This window comes from Podarcis vaucheri, assembly GCF_965113315.1.
Source record: "Podarcis vaucheri genome assembly, chromosome: 2".
NCBI classification, from domain to species: Eukaryota; Metazoa; Chordata; class Lepidosauria; order Squamata; family Lacertidae; genus Podarcis; species Podarcis vaucheri.
The window spans coordinates 120,253,173-120,274,079 of NC_138760.1; the positions used below are offsets into that span (position 1 = coordinate 120,253,173).

The window sequence follows — 20,907 nt, forward strand, 5'->3', positions numbered from 1 at the left end:
GGTTTGCCAAGTGTGCCTTCCACTTAGCACGTTTCTCCCTTTTGTCCTGAGTTTGATCATCTTCAAATCCCATGACACCTTTGGTAAAGGCTGTTCTCCAACTGGAGTGCTCACAGGCCAGTGTTTCCCAGTTTTTGGTGTTTATACTAATTTTTTTAAGATTTGCCTTGAGAGAGTCTTTGAACCTCTTTTGTTGACCACCAGCATTATGCTTTCCATTTTTAAGTTTGGAATAGAGTAGTTGCTTTGGAAGAAGATAATCTGGCATCCACACAACAGGACCAGTCCAACGAAGTTGATGTTGAAGAATCAGTGCATATTGCTGTTGAATCAGCAAATTACTGTTGAATCAGCATATTGCTGACAACGCGCTCCAAAACTCTGGGCTCCAAACCCCATAAACATGCTCTTCATTCTAACTTTAAGCGGCTGTTCCGTACCCCGCTTCCCGCAAAGAAAGGACAGACTAGCGGCTATGGTTGTCATTGATTGCAAACTATGTTTTTCCCTGGGGGGACGGATACCCCTAAACATTTTGTGAATCTAAGTTTGGCCTCATTAAGGGGTAGTATTTCAATATGAGTAGGAAAGTGAGAGTACCCCGAAACATTATTTTTTTTTAGAAAAAAGCTCTGATTACAATATTTGTGAAAATGCAATAAAATGCTTTTCTGAAATGCAGACACGACTCCCCCCCCCCCCCGCAGAATAAGGGGGGGGGGATGAGACATGCGCTGCCTCACCGGCAGATGCTGTGAAGGAGCCGCAGTGCTGGGTGTTATCAGCATATTGCCGACAACGAAATTCTGAGCTGCAAAACCCATAAACATGCTCTGAACTTTCGGTTCTAACTTTAAGCGGCTGTTCCGCTCCCGCTCCCCACAAAGAAATGATAACCAGAAGCTATGATTGTTGCTGATTGCATTTTAAATTATATCTATTATATGTGAACATCATGCAATAAAATGGACAGTTTTTATTTTTCAAAATTTTTATTGATTTTCCAAAATTTTAAACAAACAAACAAACAAACAAACAAACAAACATAAATCATAACTGAACTTGATCCAATCTTAGTAACTTTGTTAAGTGACTTCCTCAAATCACCCTAGCTGAATTTCAGTGTATATCATTGTAACAGTTTTCCAAAACCAACTTTTCTCGTAATATTAACTTATTCACTTAACATCTTTATTTCTTTCCATTTTAACTTTAAACATATTATTCTCTAACATCACTGTCAGGGCTGCCTCAGGTCTCAGCTCACAAAAGACCGACGCCAGGCTCTTCTTATATACAAGGATGTTTATTGCAGTTCATTATCGGTTCCACAACCGGGGCGCGCAGCCCCGCGTCTCTTAGGCTAGACATTTGAAGTCCCCTCTGAATCGGTCCCGCCTCTACACCAGTGTAAGGGGCTTGTGCTGGACCACCTCTTCCTGTCCTTTCTTTTCCGCAGGGTCTTCCTGCCCCCCTGGGTTCCTTCCCTCCTGCTCTCTCCTGAAGCGGATCCCTCAGATGCCTGTCCCCCCCTCCTTCGTGCTTTGGGGCCAGGCTCCTCCTCCGGGCTCTCTCCATTTCCGCGCGCCTCCACATTTGAACTTGGCGCGCGTTCGCTACCCCTGACCTTCCTCTTGACACTTACACAACTCCCTGTACTACTCTCCTCCTTTTCCGGCAGGACGTCCTGCCCTGAACTCCTTCCCCCGTCTCCATCCTGCTCCGCTCCGTGTGTCACACTGGGAATTCCTCTCTCTCCACTTTGTTCATGCTGGGCAGCCGATCCCGATCTCCCACTCCCACTTTGGGTTTCCCCGCTGCTTCCCTGCTCTTGGCAGGTTCCCCCTGTGACCCCCCTTTGCCTGAGTAGTGGCGCCCCCTTTTGGGAATCCTCTGATTCACTTGACAGACTCATGGAAGCCCTCAAGTCATTGTCATTCTCTTCCTCACTGTCCTGTGATCCTTCCCCTTCGCTCTCCGTCTCCCCCCTCATCTCTGCCTCTGTCTCTGAACCCCTGACAATCACATATTTAAATCCTAAGCCTATCTGATATTTGCCAGTTTTTCCAATTAAGTTATCTTAACGTATTTAAGTGAATAGTCTTTAAATTTCATCCATTCTTCCAGGTACTCCTCCTCCTTCTGGTCTTAGACTCTTCCAGACAGGTCGGCTAGCTCTGAAAAGTCCATCATCTTCATCTGCCATTCCTCTAAAATGGACAATTTTTTAAATAAAATTTTAATTTATTTCCACTGTCTAAATTACAACAATAACCCCTAACCCTCCCTTCCCTTCATTTAGACACACCATTGGAGCAGGGGAGCCATTTTTGCAAGGCAAGGCAAGAAAGAAAGAAAGAAAGAAAGAAAGAAAGAAAGAAAGAAAGAAAGAAAGGCAGTCGCTTCATGCAAGAGATAAGTGTATCTTATTCAATTGCAAGTGGCTTTGTTGACGAGTAGAAGATCCAATCATAGTCCCTCTCGCACCTTTTTTTTTTTGCAAAAAAGGGGGGGGCGGGGATGCCTCCAGGGCTGCAGATGCTTAGGGAGTCCCAGCCTGATAGGATCAAAATCTGCAAATTTTGTCTCCGGCATAAGAGCCAAGTCCTTTAAAATATAAAGCATTTGAGGCGACAAGCCCCAAAGTTGGTGGACGGTGCCCTTCAAATGGTGTGCGCGTGCTGTTTCATGCGATCGATTATGTGGGTCGGGGTTTACCTAATCCAGTCCATTTCTAAGTCCAGGACACGCGCTGCCTCACAGGAAGAGCTGGGTGTCATCAGCATATTGCTGACAACGAAATTCTGGGCTCCAAAGCCCATAAACATGCTCTGAACTATCGGTTCTAACTTTAAGCTGCTGTTCCGCTCCCGCTCCCCACAAAGCAATGCTAACCAGAAGCTATGGTTATTGCTGATTGCATTTTAAATCATGCAATAAAACATCATGCAATAAAATGCTTTTCTAAATGCAGACACGCACCTCCTCTTTGAATGTAGAATAAGAGCAGGGATGCGACCTTGTCTGAATTGATTGGCTCCCTGATTACAGTTGCCTCAATTCTCCCTATATAGGGATAAGAATCGCAGATCTGCATTTGGAGCCTCTCAAGAGCTGATTGGCTGCCAAGTGAAGCGGCGTTGGTCCGCCCCCGCTTATGCATTCACAACTAATATCCATTCATCAACAGAGTTGCAGTCTCTGACTGGCTACTTTTCTCGTGGCGGCGATTTTGATTTCGTTGCCTGCTGCTTCGGCTCCTCCTCTTGCTGCTCACCAGAGCTGCCCCGGATCAGGCAAAAAGAGGTCGCTTTGCTAATCTCTCCACCGGATTAGGTGCGCTACGAATTCCTGCTTTGGCCGGACGTGGAGACGGAAGGATTCTCCGGCTCGGATCCGCTTTGCTCACCGATCTCGTCTCTCAAGATCTCTAAGGTGAGAGAGATTCATTGCTCAATAGGCGCGCCTCACCCGGCAGGACCCTTTCCTAGCATGTCGCGCGGGAGATACGTGTACACGGTCGTGTGAATGGCTTTTATTTTGTGATACCCCCCTCTCTTTCCTTTGCTCCCTATCTCTGCTATGTCCGGACTCGGAAAAATGAAGGTAAATTTATTCTCGGACCCCATTTGCAGACCCCGATCAAGGAACTGAGCGTGATTTTTTTTTAAAAAAAATTGTTATTTCCAAAGCAAAACAAAAAAAGAGAAATTACAACCATCAAATTCAGCTTCCATATTCGTTTCCTAACATAATGGAGTTAAGCGAGATTTATGCCTCAACAGGTTCGCGCGTAACGCTGCGGGCTCCTTTCCGTGCCCTTTGCGCGGGGATGTCGTCACGTGTACACGACACGTGTGGGTGCGTTTTTATTAACGATGGGAAGATGAATGACGGTGGTTCTCCCCCCCCCCCGGCCTCGGTTTTGTCCTTCCTGGACATCACTGGCGATTCTTTAAAAGAATCGGGATTGCAGGTGTCTTTCCGCGAGCTGAGTGAGCTATAGAAATGAAGATGAAATGAAGGGTTCAGATTTCTCAGAAATTGTTGTTAAATTAGGAAGAGAAACGAGGCGGGGTGGGGGGAAAGGCAGATGAATTTCTCATGATTCCGTAACTTCAATGTGCGTGTCCGTCTTCTCTCATCTGCTTTGCGTGCAGAAGGTCCCGGGTTCAAATCCTGCCATCTCCAGGTGCGGGTTTTTGGGGCGGGCGGGTGGGGGAGTTTAGCTCCCAAAAATTCCAGCGCCATCCACGCTCTTTTTAGCACTTCCCACGATTGGCAGCGACCTGCTCTTCTTTGTGTTGCTGGATGAACGTTTTAGGACTTTCCTATCGCTCGCGGTTTTGCTTTGTGTTTACACCTGGATTTTAGCCGATTTAACCTCTCCATCTTTTACTTTGCTAATTCGATAAGAGCCACGTTTTGGTACACAGTAGCTAAGAAACAAGGCAAATAACGCAGCGTCCACATGTGATCTACATCATGGGAACCATCCTCATGATTTTTAAAAATGAAGTTTAAAGTGCCTCTCTCACATCCAGCCCCCGGTTTACCTCCTCTCCTATGTCCTTTAAAGATAAATCTTTATTGTCAACTGCCTAGAGATTTTATTATAAAAAGTGGTGTGTGTGTGTGTGTGTTAAATAAAATAAGATACAAAGGAAGCTGTTTCTGGACCAGGGTTTTTCCACACAGCGAAAAACTTCAATGGTAACCTTAACTGATGTGGCCACCATTAAACATCCATGTTGATTTTCGATTGTATTTTTATTGCTGTATTTCTTACCTTTTTATTGCATTAAATTTTGAATTACTGGGAATGCAAATGGCAACCGTATTAAAATACCACGCAAATATATATATATATATGAAGGAACAGAATACAATTCAAAACCATTGAACACAGTCCATTGGAACTGCTAAAACAGTCAAGAAAATCATAGAATCGTAGAATTGCAGAGTTGGAAGGGACCCCAAGGGTCATCTAGTCTAACCCCCTACATTGCAGGAATCAAATCAAAGCAAATTTTTAAGGGGTCTGCTAAGACCACCAGCAATTTTATAGCCGTCTATGGGGGGAAACATTGGGCAATTGCAGTTCAGGTTGCAGACATGGGTCCCTCCCAATGCTTCCTGGAGATTTTAGGAATTGAGCTAGGACCTTTGGTCTACAAAGCAGATGCTCTACCCATTGAGCAACAGAGCCCATGGCTGTTCTGGCGAGGAGGAATCTGTCCCCATTTGTGGTTCTTGTGATGAGATTTGCCTTTGCCAAATACTTGAGGGAGGGTGGTCATCTTTCTTTCCAGGGTGTAGGAGAGGCATTTCTTTGATCCCACATATAAAACATAATAAAACAGCAAACATTAAAAAGTTCCCCATATAGAGCTGCCTTCTGATGTCTTCTAAACGTTGTGTATTTTATCTCCTTGACATCTGATGGGAGGGCCTTGCACAGGGCGGGTCCCACTGCTGAGAAGGCCCATGCGGATGGGGCAGGGCTTACATTTCCCATTTCAGATTAAAGTTCACAGGGATCCTAACTCTGCTCCATCTCTCTTCCAGGTGCGGCTGCTTCTGGAGAAGGAGAGTGGTCCCTCACAACAGGAGTGGAGCCATGACTGAGGAGAGGTACAGGAAGAGGATCCGGAGTGAAGTCACCTGCTCCATCTGCCTCAGTTACTTTACTCGTCCGGTGGAACTGAGCTGCAGGCACAACTTCTGCGAAAGCTGCATCTTGAGGTGCTGGGAGGAGTCTGGTAAGAAAACCAGGTGCCCCGAGTGCAGAAAGGCTGTCAAAACAGACTACAATCGAAACAGGCTTCTCACAAATATGGTCGGAATCATCAGTGAGTGGGATCATTCTGAGGAGAGAGAGGCTCAAAGGAGGCGCTCGGATTGTCAGAGGCACCAAAAGACCCTGGACCTCTTTTGCCGGGACGACGAAGCCCCCTTCTGTGGGGAGTGTGACACATCCCAAGGGCACAGCGGCCACAGGGTGGTTCCTGTGGAAGAAGCCGTCCAAGAGTACAAGGTAAGAATGAACCGTTCATAGGAACGGCTAGTATAAATGATGGGAATTAAAATCAAAGAATTGTAGATTTGGAAAAGATCCTGATGATCTAGTCTAACCCCCAGCAATGCAGGAATATGCAGTTGTCCCATAAGGGGATCGAACCTGCAACCTTGACAGTATATGCACCATGCTCTATCAAACTGAGCCATTCAGCAATCAAGGTTAAAGGCTGTCCATAAACCACTGTCTCCTCTGAGTGAGTGTTTATCCCTCTAATCCTAGGTGTGAGGGAGGCAGTCTGCTGTCAACTGACTCTGCACATGCTCAGGAGGCCTCTCATCTAATTATTTTACACATCCTAAGACAGATATTGGCTTTTATGGGACTGAGACTTGCTTTGCCTCATAAGACTTCACTAGATGTGTATATTAGGTATGATTAGGTAAAATAAAAATTAAGCTGATCTAGAAAGTTTGAACAATGTTAAGGTGGCTTTTCTAGGGAAAATAAATGCAGCCCAAATGAGTACAAACTGAATTTCCCCTTTCAGAATCTCATAATACTAATAGCAGAGCATGCATTGAAAAAATGGAAAGAATTAATACCAGTACAGTACATAAATTCTTTGGGACGGAAAGAAATGTACAATTGCTTTTAAAAAGGCAAGCAAATAATAAAACCTAGAAGGCTGATGTTTTGGGCTTCTCTGAGATGCTTGCTGTTATAAAGGGAAAAAATACTTTGATGGCTCAGATCAAGAGGTGAAGATTTTCCCCCTTGGTGGTATTTCAGTGTTAATCATTCTATCTACATATACACAAGTACTGCCCAACAACAACAAACATTAGAGGCATAAAACCACCCTCCTTTCTCCTGTTGCCAGCCCTAAACTATGCAAAGAACTCAAGAGTCATGAGTTGTGTTAATGTAGGTCTGCCACTGGTGTTTGGTCTTAGGCTTGTAGTGCAAGCAGTGTATTCCAACAGCTTTAACCAACCCCTACCGGCCCCAATGCTGCAACAATCAACTAACCCCCACAACTGCATCCCCTAAAAAAAATAACCCGCAGGGACTAAGACTTCGTAGAAATCCTAGACTGCAGGGTTGGCATAAACTCTTCCGCTCCCTGCCTGTTAGAATATCAACAATGCTTTCCAGGACAAACATGACTTAACACTTTCTCAGCCACAATACCCACCCTGCAGTACGGTAGCTTTTACTTGCATTAGTGGGCAATTTGTTTGAATGATAATTTAAAAAGAAGGAAATCCAACCTGTGATAGAAAGAGGATGACATTTTCTGCAGAAGGGGCTTTCTGGGTCTTTTCCCAACATTTCTCCATAACACTCATCAGTTGCATCTGTCGTAGGCTCAATACTCTGGATGGCAGAAGCAGGCTCTGCAATCTCAAAAACTGGGAAACGATAACATAATTCAACAGTCCTCTCGCTTGCCTCTTTCTCTCTCTGCCTCGATGACGATTATGATGGTTATCTCCAAGAAACCTCTCACCAGGACCCAAATGGGAACTTTGGTTTTTCTTTTCAGGATCAGCTCTGCGGGTTCCTGAAGACTCTGAAGGAGGAGGAGGAACAAATTCAGGCGAAAAAAACATCGACAGGAAAAAAAAGTTCATTCTTGGGTGTAAGTGTCACTCTTACTGGGAAGTAAGCAAATAAGAAAAATAATTAATGCTTGGGAGAGAATTAAAATAACATACTGAACCTGTCAGGCAGGTCTACTCTTTTAGATGCCTTTTTGTTTGGGGAAGCCTGTTCTGACTGGAAGGAAAATTTTCCTTTGCTTGAAAACTGATGCATCATCTGTGAAAATCTAAAAATTCGGAAGCACCCAGCCTGTTCCCCTGCAGTAATCCTCAAACCCTCTTCATCCTGCAGAAGGAGTGGCAATGTTCCTAACAGCCTGTTTTTCTTTCCACATGTTTCTTGCAGAGAAAAATAATATCAGGTAGGCAGAAGATGAAGGATGAATTTAAGCAACTACATTTGTTTCTGGAAAAATGGGAAAACCAGCTGCTGAAGGAGATGGAAGAGGTGGAGAATGAGATTGCGAGGAAATCGAATGAGCAGCTGGGCTGGCTCTCCAGAGAACTTGACTCTCTTCAAAATATCATCCAGGAGCTAGAGGAGAAGCTTCGGCAGCCCCCCAGTGAATTCCTGCAGGTAGGAGAGTGGCATAAGCAGCCCAAGCTTTTCTCCAGGTCAAGGCCATGACCAGACCAGTCTCTGCCTCTATCATTACAGTGGTGCCCCACAAGACGAACGCCTCGCAAGACGGAAAACTTGCTAGACGAAAGAGTTTTCCGTTTTGGAGGTGCTTCGCAAAACGAATCTCCTATGGGCTTGCTTCGCAAGACGAAAATGTATTGCGAGTTCCTTCTGGTTTTTTTCCCTTTCCCACCCTTTTTCTAAGCCGCTAAGCCGCTTATCAGCTGATCCGATCAGCAGATAAGCCGCTAATAGCGCTAATCCGCTAATCCTTCAATGGGCTTGCTTCGCAAGACGAAAAAAACACTAGACGAAGAGAATCACAGAACGGATTATTTTCGTCTTGCGAGGCACCACTGCATTGACAAATCACATTGCTTAGTTTTGTGGAGCTGGTAGCTGGTTCTCTAATGTTAGGTGCAGGAGCATTTAAGAGGACAAGCAGAGAATGTGCACCTTAATTTGTTACTTAACGATGATGGAATCAGATGTTTTCTGCTCTTGGCTGATGATGGGTCTGCTGCTGGCTCCCAAATTAGCGATGTTGCCTTACTGGCCTGCTTGTGGACTGGGTGGATCCCTTGGCCTGATCCCGGCAATGAACAGAGCCCTCCCTATTTTGTGCCTTTTAAGGTGTGGGACAGTTTGTCATTTCAGGGCTTCTTTTAAGAAGTTTTCCCTTCTGTGGTTATATTACCTGAGTTGGGCTGCAAATACCTAGGTGGACCCTTGGTCTGATACCTTACTGGTCCTCTTTGGTTCCTGCTCAGGGCTTCATTTAAGAGACTGTGCTCTGATTTTATGACATTACCCTGCTTGGACTGAGGCATGGGGCGTGGGCTTCGATGGATGGCCAGTCGTGGATGCAGAGTTCTCTTCTTTTTCTTTCCCCTGCAGGATATTAGAAGCACTTTGCAGAGGTAAGCAGATCCCTCTTCTTTTCCTTTGCGCTTTGCGGTTCTGTGAAGGATGTGGACTGCAGGAAAAACACCCGTTGTTCCCAAGGGGACAGTATGGGTCTTTGTGACCTCCAACTTTTAAAAAATCAATAGGGGCCCACTTTTTCTAAAGTTCCTATTTTCACTTCCAAACTTCCTTCTCTCAGTTTCTATCTCTTGTTTAATTCTGATTCTCTTTCCTTTCTTTCTGTTTCCACCTGGTAGTCTCAACCGTCTTCCAAAACAGGGAAGTATCTAAGAAAGCAACAAACCATTGTTCACACTTTTATTCCCTGCACTGCTTATTTCAATATACGTTTCAGCTGTCCTCTTATTTTTCACCTTGAATCTGACCAGCCAGTTTCTTGAGACCTTTGTGGTCCTCTCCCCTCTCCTCCTATTGGTTCCTTTGGGAATTTGAGGTTGGGTGGAGAGCCAGCTGGCATACTTAAACCTTTTATTTCTCCACAGGCATGAGGGGAGACAGGCATTTGAGCCTCCCAGAATTTTCCCTCCTGAATTGGTGTGGAAAGCTTGGAACTTCCATGATATAAATCCATTTCTGGAAGCTGTCGTAGAGCAGTTCAAAGGTAATGGTTGCAAGAATTTCAAGCTAGATATTGAATAGGAGAGCCAGAAAAATTGAACTTGAGGGTCAGTAGGGAAGGAATTTAAATTTCACTGAGGGGGAAAGGAGGTCCTGCAACCACAGCTCAAAATGTCATTCGCTAAGACTGCCTTTCTCAGCCTGGTGCCTTCTGTTTCCTTTGGTCTCCAACTCCCATCAGCCCAGCTGATAATCGAAGTCCAGCAACATTGTGAAGGCCACAACCTCCTCCTTTCTGGTCTACAACATCTAAGCATGAAGGCAACATGTTTATTTCGTTGATATCTAACCCTTGAGTGTAACATCACTGATACTTCGTTTGTTCAAACTTACCTTTGTTGATATCTACAGGAGCCTGGCTAAAGGAACTTTAAAGACTGAGTCTTCCTTTTGGACACAATTTGAATGAGTTTTCTGTTTGTGGCTTTTGTAGTAGATCTTGTACCTTGTTCTCTCAATTTTTGGATTATTAATATAAGATTTAGAATGTAGAATGCTTTGGTAGTGTTTTGTGTGCCGCTTATGTGCTGCTTACTTCATACTGGTCTACAGCGATAATCAGAGTCCAACAACATTGTGAAGACCACAACTTCCTCCTTTCTGGTCTACATCATCTAAGCACGAGGGCAACATGTTTATTTCTTCAGCAAGTGTCTCACCCACATGCAGATTTATGCAGGGAAACTTGGAAAAACTCACACACTTTTGTGGCTGAAGCTTTGTATGACTTAAGGCCCAATGGGGGGGGGAGTGCAAGAATATAGTGAGTAATATAATGATCAGTTTGGTGGTTTCTGTTTTTTGTAAATAATTTTTATTCATTTTCCAATAAAGAGGGGGGATCCATATTAATAACAAATCAAGCCACATCTTACCACGTTCAAAAACAAAAAAAGTACAGCCAATTATAGAGTCTGAATTACTTAATTTCAATTGTCCATGATCTAGATTTCAAGACCTAAATGATCAGTTTGCTGGTTTCAGTGACACTATGTCATAACACAAGTTTAGCCAGGCCTTCATCTCCAACGCTTTAAGGCAGTAACCTTAAGAGGCAGATTTTCAAAAGCAGATAGTAGTTATCTTCAATTTACTAGAAAGGGGATTATGACTATAATCAGCTGACTCTTTTTGTGTGCTATAACATTCATTAACAGCAGGGCGGTGTGATGCTTAATCTCTCTTGCTTTCCGTTTCACAGACACTCTAACATCCGGACTCTCTCTGAAGAAAGGTAAGCTGAGGAGTCTCAATCATAGTTATCCATCAGGGTGAGCTGTTGGGGCCCATGTGTCAATAGCTGGTGGGGCCACAGTGGACAGAACCAGTGTCCAAAGTCAATCCTTTTCTGAGATCCCAGCCTTTTTATTGCTCCCCTTCTTCGTCCTTGCTCAGTTGGCTATTGGGAGAGAGAATGGTGGCTTCAAAGAGCTTTTGAAATTGGACAGAGGGCCAAAGCTGGGCTACGCTAGCAGCAAAGCCACGGGGGGGGGGGCACAGTCCAGTCAGGAAAGGAACCCCCTTCCTCAGTGATCCCTGGAGTGGATCTAAGCTCACAATGTTTATGCTCCCAGCTGATTCCTCTTTTCTTTTCTCTTCCTTTGTCTCCTTGCGACGCCAATAGCAAGTGTAACTCTGGACCCAGACACCGCTCATCCCAACCTGATCCTGTCCGAGGATCGTCGAAGCGCGAGGTGGGGAGAGGCACATCAAGAGCTGCCAGACAATCCCGAGAGATTCAGCGGACGTCCCTTCGTGCTGGGGTGTGAGGAGTTTACAGCAGGGAGGCACTGCTGGGAAGTCACCATAGGCACTGACGACATCTGGGCTGTGGGGGTCGCCCGGAAGTCTGTGAGGAGAAAGGGCTTGGACAGCTTTTACCCTGGTGTAGGCATCTGGGGATTGGGGCAGACAGGTGGCAATGGCACGTCTACCCGCCGCTCTCTGCCGCCTACTGCGCCAAAGCTGAGGAGGTTCCGGGCAACTGTTAACTACGCAGGGCGCCAAATTCTCTTTTTTGATGCTGATACAGGAGAATTACTCAAGACCTTTGCAAACGCTGAATTCTCTGGGGAGCCCCTTCTGCCCATCTTTTGCATGGGGCCAGAAACTTGCTTTGAACTGCCTCCGGTGACACACTAGTCTGGCCACCCCTCCAGAAAAGGAAGATAAATGTGTGGAAAAGTAACTCGCAGATTGTTTCTTGATTTTTAAAAAAATCAAAGGATTGTGTGCGCTTCTGTGTGTAGATGGCATTAAAGAGATGACAAGTGCTAGAATGAGTCAGATTTTTTATTTTTCCATTGTATATCTGCTTGGCTTGGCTTGCCTCGCCTCATGATCTAGGTGCTTGAGGCTAAATCAGGCATCCTCCAAGACTTCTGGCCTGGGGCACCTTTGGCAATCCTGGAAACCGTGGCAGGGAGCACAAATTACCAATTTCACAAAACAGAAATATGCAGCTTAGATATATAAGCGAATCGCCAAATGTGACCTATGTTACAGTCTCCACAATGGAATGTATGGGCGCCATTTTGGGAGAGGCAATGACATTTATTATTATCGTTCCTATTCATTTTGTTTCTATACCGCTTTATATTTTAAAGAAAAAATCTCAAGGAGGTTTACAGCGCATTAAAACATTGATAAATAATCTCTTTTGCATATCTCCTTAAGAAAGCTAGATTGGCCAGAGAGGAATGGCAAATCAAGCTGTTATAATATGCCGAAATGGCAAAACTGACCGGAAAGCTCAGGAACCAAGAAGACAATAATTTCAAGAAAGAATGGGGGAAGTTTATAATTTATTTAGGGGGCCACTGTAAGCAGACGAAAACATTAGCAGGATTTTAATAACACCCGTAATGTAACTAATATGATGGATATTACGGACAGATAGAAAATATGGATTATGTAATTATATGTAGTTGAAAATGTAGACAATAGGGCCCATGGAGAGGAAGGTGGGAAGTCGAGGGATTCAGAGAAATCTCTCTATTTGGCAATGTGGTAATCTTTTCTCTTCCTTTCCTTAGTTTTTATTTGATTTTACAAGTTAAAAAAATAATTAAAAAGAAGAAAGCTAGCTAGAGAGGCCATCCAGAATTCACATAGTCACAATTGGACCTGCACCGGTTGCAAAACCTGCCTGGGGGATTTCTAACACTGCAAACGGCATGATCACACAAACACCCAGCAGGAGGGGAAATGCCTAGAACATTCTTATTTTTCAAGAGACAAAAAAGACCCTGGCCACCCCCTCTCAAAATACAGGAAGCCCCCCCCCCATCCCACTCATTAAAATAGAATAAAGTAGGGGTGGTTGTACCCAGGGGTGTGTCACTGGGGACTGCAGCACCAAACTGTTATGTACTGAAGTTCTCACCCTGAGCCAGCAGGGGGATACTGTAGATAGTTATGCAAATGAAGGATCGAAAGTGACGTTCAGTGATTGGATAGTTTTAGAAAGTTGCAACAGTTGCTTTGTTCTGGAGCTCTATATAAGCAGGCTGACTGAGCTCTTCAGTTCAGTTCTGTTCTGGCCTCAGAATAAACAAGAGCTGTTTGAAGAATCACTGTGTTGTTTGATATGTTCACCCACAACTTAACACAAACGACAACCCATAAATCTTGTCTTTTTAAAAAAGAGACAAATCTTGGCAACCCCCTCTTGTGGGTGCGTAGTATTGTGTATCCATTTATTTCTGCAACAATATGAGAGATTTTACTGGATCTTCAAACAGCGTATGGGGGTGTATAATCTGTTGTAGGAAAAGGTGCTTCAGACCCCAAACCCAGCCGGATGGGTCGTGTATGAATAAAATTATTATTATTGTTGTTACTATTATTAATTTAATATTTAACTGTACCCCCCAAAAAAATGTTTCTAGGCCTGAGCGTATTCAGGATTTTGTTAGGGTGGCAGGTCTTGGGGGGGGGGCAGAAGCTCCATTTGCTATGTATATTTACCCTGCCCCCCTTGGCTACCCCCAGGCTTCTAGGACTCATTCATTTCCAAGTCCTAGTGATACTGACAAACAGGTGCTTTCAATTTCTGTTTCTGCTTTATAGACCAGAAGTGCTTTCCTCTCCTTCATAATCTCCAAGCGGCTGCTGATCTGTCCATCAAAACAGTCATGTAGAGCAGGAGATCTGTGGAACCGTTGGCCCTTATTTATTGATTAGGTTTACATACCGCCCTTTAACAAAAGATCTCAAGGGACTCCCTTCAGGGGCCATTAAACCAAACTCCCATTGCCAATGCTTGCTGGGAATTATGGGAATTGTAGTTCTATTCATTCATTCATTCATTACCCCACCCTTTTCTCCAACAAAACCCCTGTGATGTAGATTAGGCTGAGAGGCAGTGAGTGGCCCAAGGTCACCCAGTGAGCTTGAAGGCTCAGTGCGAATTTGAACCCGGGTCTCCTACTCCAGTACAGTACCTCGGGTTACATACGCTTCAGGTTACAGACACTTCAGGTTACAAACTCCGCTAACCCAGAAATAGTACCTCAGGTTAAGAACTTTGCTTCAGGATGAGAACAGAAATCATGCTCTGGTGGCGCAGCAGCAGCAGGAGGCCCCATTAGCTAAAGTGGTGCTTCAGGTTAAGAACAGTTTCAGGTTAAGAACGGACCTCCAGAATGAATTAAGTACTTAACCCGAGGTACCACTGTACTCTAACCACGACACCACAATAGCTTTCAGCATCAGGAGGGTTAAAGATTCCTCTCACTTAGTCTAGAGCAGTGTTTTTCAACTGTGTCCACCCTATTTTCCATCCATCCTGGGTGGGGATCAGATCGGATGGGATCGGATGAGAGCGGACAGGTGGTCCACTCTCATCCGATTCCCCATAGAGAGCAGCGGGGCTCTGACATCTCCCTCCCTCTCCGCACACAGTGGTGGTGTGCCTCGTGATTTTTTTCATGAAACAAGTGTGCCTTTGCCCAAAAAAGGTTGAAAAACACTGGTCTAGAGAATGGGTAGGCAAGCTAAGGCCCGGGGAATAGGATTTCGTTCATTTCCCCCCATATAGTCTGGCCCCCCACAAGGTCTGAGGGACAGTGGGCCGGCCCCCTGCTGAAAAAGTTTGCCAACCCCTGATCTTGAGAGAGAAAAGCTGCAGTTGAACAGGTCCACCGAAGGAGGGGAAGCCAAAGGCTTCATTGCAAAGAAAAGAGTTCTGTGGAGATGTTGGAGGGACTTGGGGAAGATGGAGGAAGCGCATAAGCCTGGCCCTGAGCCCTGCAGAATTCTCATGCTCGCACTTCCCCGCCTCTGTCAGGGAAGGGAGAGCGCAGCCATGGTAGCTTGTGATCACATCCTCCGTGAAGAGAGCAGGGCCTGGGGCAGGGATAGGCAATCTAAGGCCCGGGGGCCGGATCCAGCCCAATCGCCTTCTCAATGTGGCCTGCAGACGGTCCGGGAATCAGCGTGTTTTTACATGAGCCGAATGTGTCCTTTTATTTAAAATGCATCTCTGGGTTATTTGTGGGGCATAGGAATTAAGAAGAAGAAGAAGAAGAAGAAGAAGAAGAAGAAGAAGAAGAAGAAGAAGAAGAAGAAGAAGAAGAAAAAGAAGAAAAAGAAGAAGAAAAGAAGAAGAAGAAGAAGAAGAAGAAGAAGAAGAAGAAGAAGAAGAAGAAGAAGAAGAAGAAGAGTTTGGATTTGATATCCCGCCTTTTACTCCCCTTCAGGAGTCTCAAAGCGGCTCACAATCTCCTTTCCCTTCTTCCTCCCCCACAACAAACACTCTGTGAGGTGAGTGGGGCTGAGAGACTTCAGAGAAGTGTGACTGGCCCAAGGTCACCCAGCAGCTGCATGTGGAGGAGCGGAGACACGAACCCGGTTCCCCAGATTACGAGTCTACTGCTCTTAACCACTACACCACACTGGCTTCAGTCATCCCCCCCCCAAAAAAAAATATAGTCCGGCCGCCCACAAGGTCTGACGGACAGGGGTTGAAAAGGCCCACTGCTGAAAAAGGTTGCTGACCCCTGGCCTGAGGCATACAAGGAGAGGCGGCAGAGATAATTTGTCCAGGGCTAGAGTTCAAATTCAAGGGGAAAGGCCCAGCCAACTGAAGCATGATGCCTGGGCAGGGTTTGCCTCTCAGTCTTGGAGTGGAGAGAGCCTTTGGATGTAATGCGGCTCCTGCGAAGCAAAGTGTGCCTTTCCACGCAAGATAGCAATAAGTAGTATTATGAGGATACCAGAGTTGCTCTGTATTTTCTGGGCAGCCTTGAGTGTGGACTACAAACTGAGGAGTGAAGGAAGCTCACCCCTCAGGCAGATGATGCCCAAAGGACTTTATATTTATGGGCTGCTGTTTGGTGGTGCTGGAGTCCCCAGGGACACACCCCGGGCACAACCACCCCTTCAGACACCTTGTTTCATGCTTTAATGAATGGGGTTTGGGGGGGAGCTTCTGTGACGGAAAAGTTTGTTTACTGAGCTGGTTGAAATAAAAAAAATTCCTTCCAGTAGCACCTTAAAGACAAACTAAGTTAGTTCTTGGTATGAGCTTTTGTGTGCATGCACACTTCTTCAGATACACGTGCATGCACACGAAAGCTCATACCAAGAACTAACTTAGTTGGTCTTTAAGGTGCTACTGGAAGGAATTTTTTTATTTTGACTATGGCAGACCAACACGGCTACCTATCTGTAACTGAGCTGGTTGAGTCTGCTAGTGGTTTTTTTTCCCCCTCCCTGCCTGCAAAGTTGCCTAGCAACAGCTCCTGATTGGCCAGAGTTCCAAAGGAGGCAGTTGGAGTGGAGTGAGAGAAGGTGTGAGGGATTCATGGGGTCTGAGAGAGGGATTCTTCTTCTGACGGGGTAGAGTTGAGGAGAGCCGAGAACTGACAGTATATATTCCCAAGTTCTGAATCGCAGAACACTGTTAAAATAGAAAAGACACCGTCCCACACGGTGTTTACAGGAAAACGGGTCCTCAGAGGGAATACTCTGACAGGAAAGGGCAGTCGTGATTCTGAGGCAAAGGAGGATTTGGGGGTCTGTAAGGAAACAGTCCAGTTAAAATCCTAAATTCCTGAAGTGTGTGGGGAGAAGTCTGATCTATGGAAGATGTGTAAAAGAAAGTAACCTTAAGCCTGAACAGCATACAGCCTACAACTTGAAACCGTACTCATTTTCATAAAAAGCAACAGCACTGGTTGTTACATTTCAGTGGAAGAAGAACCAAAACCCCTAGTTTACACCTATTATAATAAAGTTTGTTTGCAACCTGTTTTCCCAAAAGAAAAGCCCACTGTCGCTCGTGATTCGTTCTCTACTGGGGATTTCAACTGAGGGAAAAGGAAACAGAGGGCTGGTCTAGGGAGAGAAAGTGCTGTTACTCCATTGCAGCTTCCTATATTTTGAGAGGGGGTTGGCAGGTGTTTTTTCTGTCTCCCCCCCCCCTTAAAAAGAGAGAGAACGTTCTAGGCATTTTCCCTCTTGTTGGGGGTTTGTGCGATCATCCAGTTTGCAGCATTAGAAATCCCCCAGGCAGGTTTTGCGACTGGCACAGGTCCAACTGTGACCATGTGAATCTTGGGTGACCCTCTAGCTATAATAAATTATAATAATAATAATAATAATAATAATAATAATAATAATAATAATAAATTTTATTTATATCCCGCCCTCCCCAGCCAAAGCTGGGCTCAGGGCGGCTAACAACAATCAAATAATCAGTCAAATAATCACACAATCTAAAATATTTCATTATAAAATTAATTAAATCAAATTGATGGCAACCAATTATGCAGAATTATGTGCAGGTTGCCAGAGGAGGGAGTCAGGCTGCGCCCTGACCAAAGGCCTGGCGGAACAACTCTGTCTTGCAGGCCCTGCGGAAAGATGTCAGGTCCCGCAGGGCCCTAGTCTCTTTTGACAGAGCATTCCACCAGTTTGGAGCTGCAGCCGAGAAGGCCCTGGCTCTAGTTGAGGCCAGCCTAACCTCTCTGAGGCCTGGGACCTTGAGGATGTTATTATTTGCAGACCGTAGGTTTCTCTGTGGGGCATACCAGGAGAGGCAGTCCCGTAGGTACGAGGGTCCTAGGCCGTATAGGGCTTTAAAGGTTAAAACCAGCACCTTAAACCTGATCCTGTACTCCACCGGGAGCCAGTGCAGCTGGTATAATACCGGATGAATGTGCTCTCGCAGCGAAGACCCCATAAGGAGTCTCGCCGCGGCATTCTGCACCCGCTGGAGTTTCTGGGTCAGTCTCAAGGGCAGCCCCACGTAGAGCGAGTTACAATAATCCAGTCTGGAGGTGACCGTCGCATGGATCACAGTGGCTAGGTCAGGACGAGAGAGATAAGGGGCCAACTGCTTAGCTTGGCGGAGATGAAAAAATGCCGCCTTTGTTATAGCTGTAATCTGCGACTCCATAGAGAGGGAGGTATCGAAGATTACACCCAAACTCTTAACGGACGGTGCTGGCACTAATTGCACCCCCGCAAGAGATGGGAGTTGCCCCCCTGATCCCATATCTTCCCGCCCCAGCCAGAGGACCTCTGTCTTCGAAGGATTTAACTTCAACCGGCTCCCACGTAACCATCCAGCCACAGCTTCCAGACATCTGGTCAGTGTGTCTGGGGCCGAGTCAGGATGGCCATCCATCAACAGATAGAGTTGGGTGTCATTGGCATACTGATGGCAACCCAGCCCAAAACTCCGGACAAGCTGGGCGAGGGGGCGCATAAAGATGTTAAAAAGCATCGGGGAGAGAATTGCACCCTGAGGCACTCCACACACCAAGGAGTGGCGTGATGACAATTCCCCCCCAAGCGCCACCCTCTGTCCCCGACCAGAGAGAAACGAGCGCAGCCATTGAAGGACTGTGCCCTGGATCCCCACGTCGGCAAGGCGGTGGTCCAGGAGTTCGTGATCGACCATGTCAAAGGCTGCTGACAGATCTAGAAGAATCAGCAGCCCTGACCCGCCTCGATCCAGCTGCCTGCGGAGATCATCTGTTAGGGCGACCAGAGCCGTCTCGGTCCCATGACCAGCGCGGAAGCCGGACTGGAATGGGTCCAGAGCAGATGTTTCATCCAGAAACCTACCAAGCTGTTCAGCAACCGCTCTCTCAATCACCTTACCCAGGAATGGAAGATTCGAGACCGGGCGGTAATTGGATAGATCTGAGGGATCTAATGATGTTTTCTTTAAGAGCGGACGCACCACCGCCTCCTTCAGTTCCCCTGGGAATATCCCGGTGCCAAGGGACAAATTGATGATATCCCCCAGGGGGCCCCGCACCTCGTCTGGACACGCTCTAATCAGCCATGACGGGCACGGGTCAAGAGGACAGGTGGTGGGCTTTCCAGCTTGGAGGAATCTGTCCACATCAGCTGGAGATATCCGGTCAAAGTGGTCCAATACTGGACCCGAGGACAGTCGAGGGGCCTCCAGTTCCTTTATTGTATCCAAATTGGCAGAGAGGTCATGGCGGAGCAACAGGACCTTCTCCGCAAAAAAGCTCGCAAATGCCTCACAGCTGTGTGTCAGATTGTTATTTAAATTTGGCTGTCCTTCAAGGGACGTTAAAGACCGAATTATACTAAATAATTGCGCCGGGCGAGAGCTAGCGGATGCAATGGAGGCCGAGAAGTAAGACTTCTTAGCAGCCTTCACTGCCATCTCATAGGTTTTCATAAAAACCCTATAAGATGTTCTTGAGGCTCCGTCACGAGCACCCCGCCATACTCGCTCTAGCCGTCTGAGGTCCCGCTTCATTTTCCGAAGCTCCTCGGTAAACCAGGGAGCCCGGTTTCTGCGGGGTCGCAGAGGGCGCTTAGGTGCGATCTCATCGATGGCTGCCAGGAGCTGGGTATTCCAGCCCTCAACAAGCTCAGTCAATGAGTCGCCAGGGGGAGCAAGGTCCCGCAAGGCTTGACGGAATCTATCCAGGTCCATCAGCCTCCGCGGGCGAGCCCAAATCGGCTCGCCACCTAAGCAGGGTGGGGGTGGAAAGTCAATCCTGGCTTTCAGAGCGTAGTGATCAGACCATGGCACCTTCATCGAAGGAGACATGATCACATCTATACCGGCGCCAAAGATCAAATCCAGCGTGTGGCCTGCTTGATGTGTGGGGCCCGAAACAAACTGGGAGAGCCCTAGTATCGCCATGGAAGACACCAGGTCCAGAGCCTGTGAGGAGGGAGTGGCATCAGCGTGGAAGTTGAAGTCTCCCAATACCAATAGGTTAGGGAACTCCAAGGCCCAGCCGGCCACCGCCTCCAGCAGGCCTGACAGGGTGGCTGCTGGTGCGCTAGGTGGCCGGTACACCAGCCAGACAGCCAAGCTCTCCTCGGAGCCCCACACTAGGCCAACACATTCAATGCCGGGGATCGATGGCGATGGTAGAGCCCTGAAAGAACAATCTTCCCGGATTAATACTGCCACCCCTCCCCCCCGGCCCACAGTCCGTGACTGGTGGAGGACGGAGAAACCCGGGGGCGCCATCTCTCGTAAGGTAACAGTTACCCCTTCGCGCACCCAGGTCTCCGTCACACAAGCCAGGTCAACTCCCTGCGAGATAAAGAAATCTCGCAGGGTAGCAGTTTTGTTGCCTATAGACCTGGCATTGCACAACACCAGTGAAGGAGGTGAGTAATCCTTGCTCACCCTACCCTCGTCTCTCGGGATGGGGCGCAGATTGGAAGGGGTACGAGCATATCCATATCTCGATCCCCTTCGCCTATAACATCTGCCCCCACCGCCATACCTCCCTCGCCCCTCCACGGTCGCAATCCCAAGCCTCATACCAACCTCCATTTACAAATAGAAAACAAAACAACCAAAACAATTATGCCCAAACAAAACCAATCCCCGCCCCACTCAGTGTCCAACCCCAAAAACAAAACAAAATGGAACAACAAAAATACATAAATAAAAACCACCATTCACGGTGGTACAACAAAGTAAACAATAAAAGCACCTTTAAAACACCTTAAAATATATATAAACATCTTTAACATTTGCAGCAGATAATGAAATAATATAATATTATAAAAAACAACAACCCCCATTTAAGGTGCTGCAAATTAAAAGCAATTAAAACATTTAAAACTATTTTGTCCATTGCTGCCGGTAGCTG

The 20,907-nt window shown here is 46.4% G+C and overlaps 1 protein-coding gene across 1 annotated transcript in view; it reads right to left on the bottom strand.

Moving 5' to 3' along the window:
* LOC309526190 (E3 ubiquitin-protein ligase TRIM7-like) overlaps window positions 1-7,458 on the bottom strand; it is a 31,790-nt gene extending 24,332 nt beyond the window's left edge. The window contains exon 1 of the mRNA XM_082212105.1: window positions 7,294-7,458. The gene's annotated coding sequence lies outside the window, so the exon portion shown is untranslated. The remainder of the gene's footprint in view (window positions 1-7,293) is intronic.
* Window positions 7,459-20,907: the final 13,449 nt, after the last annotated feature.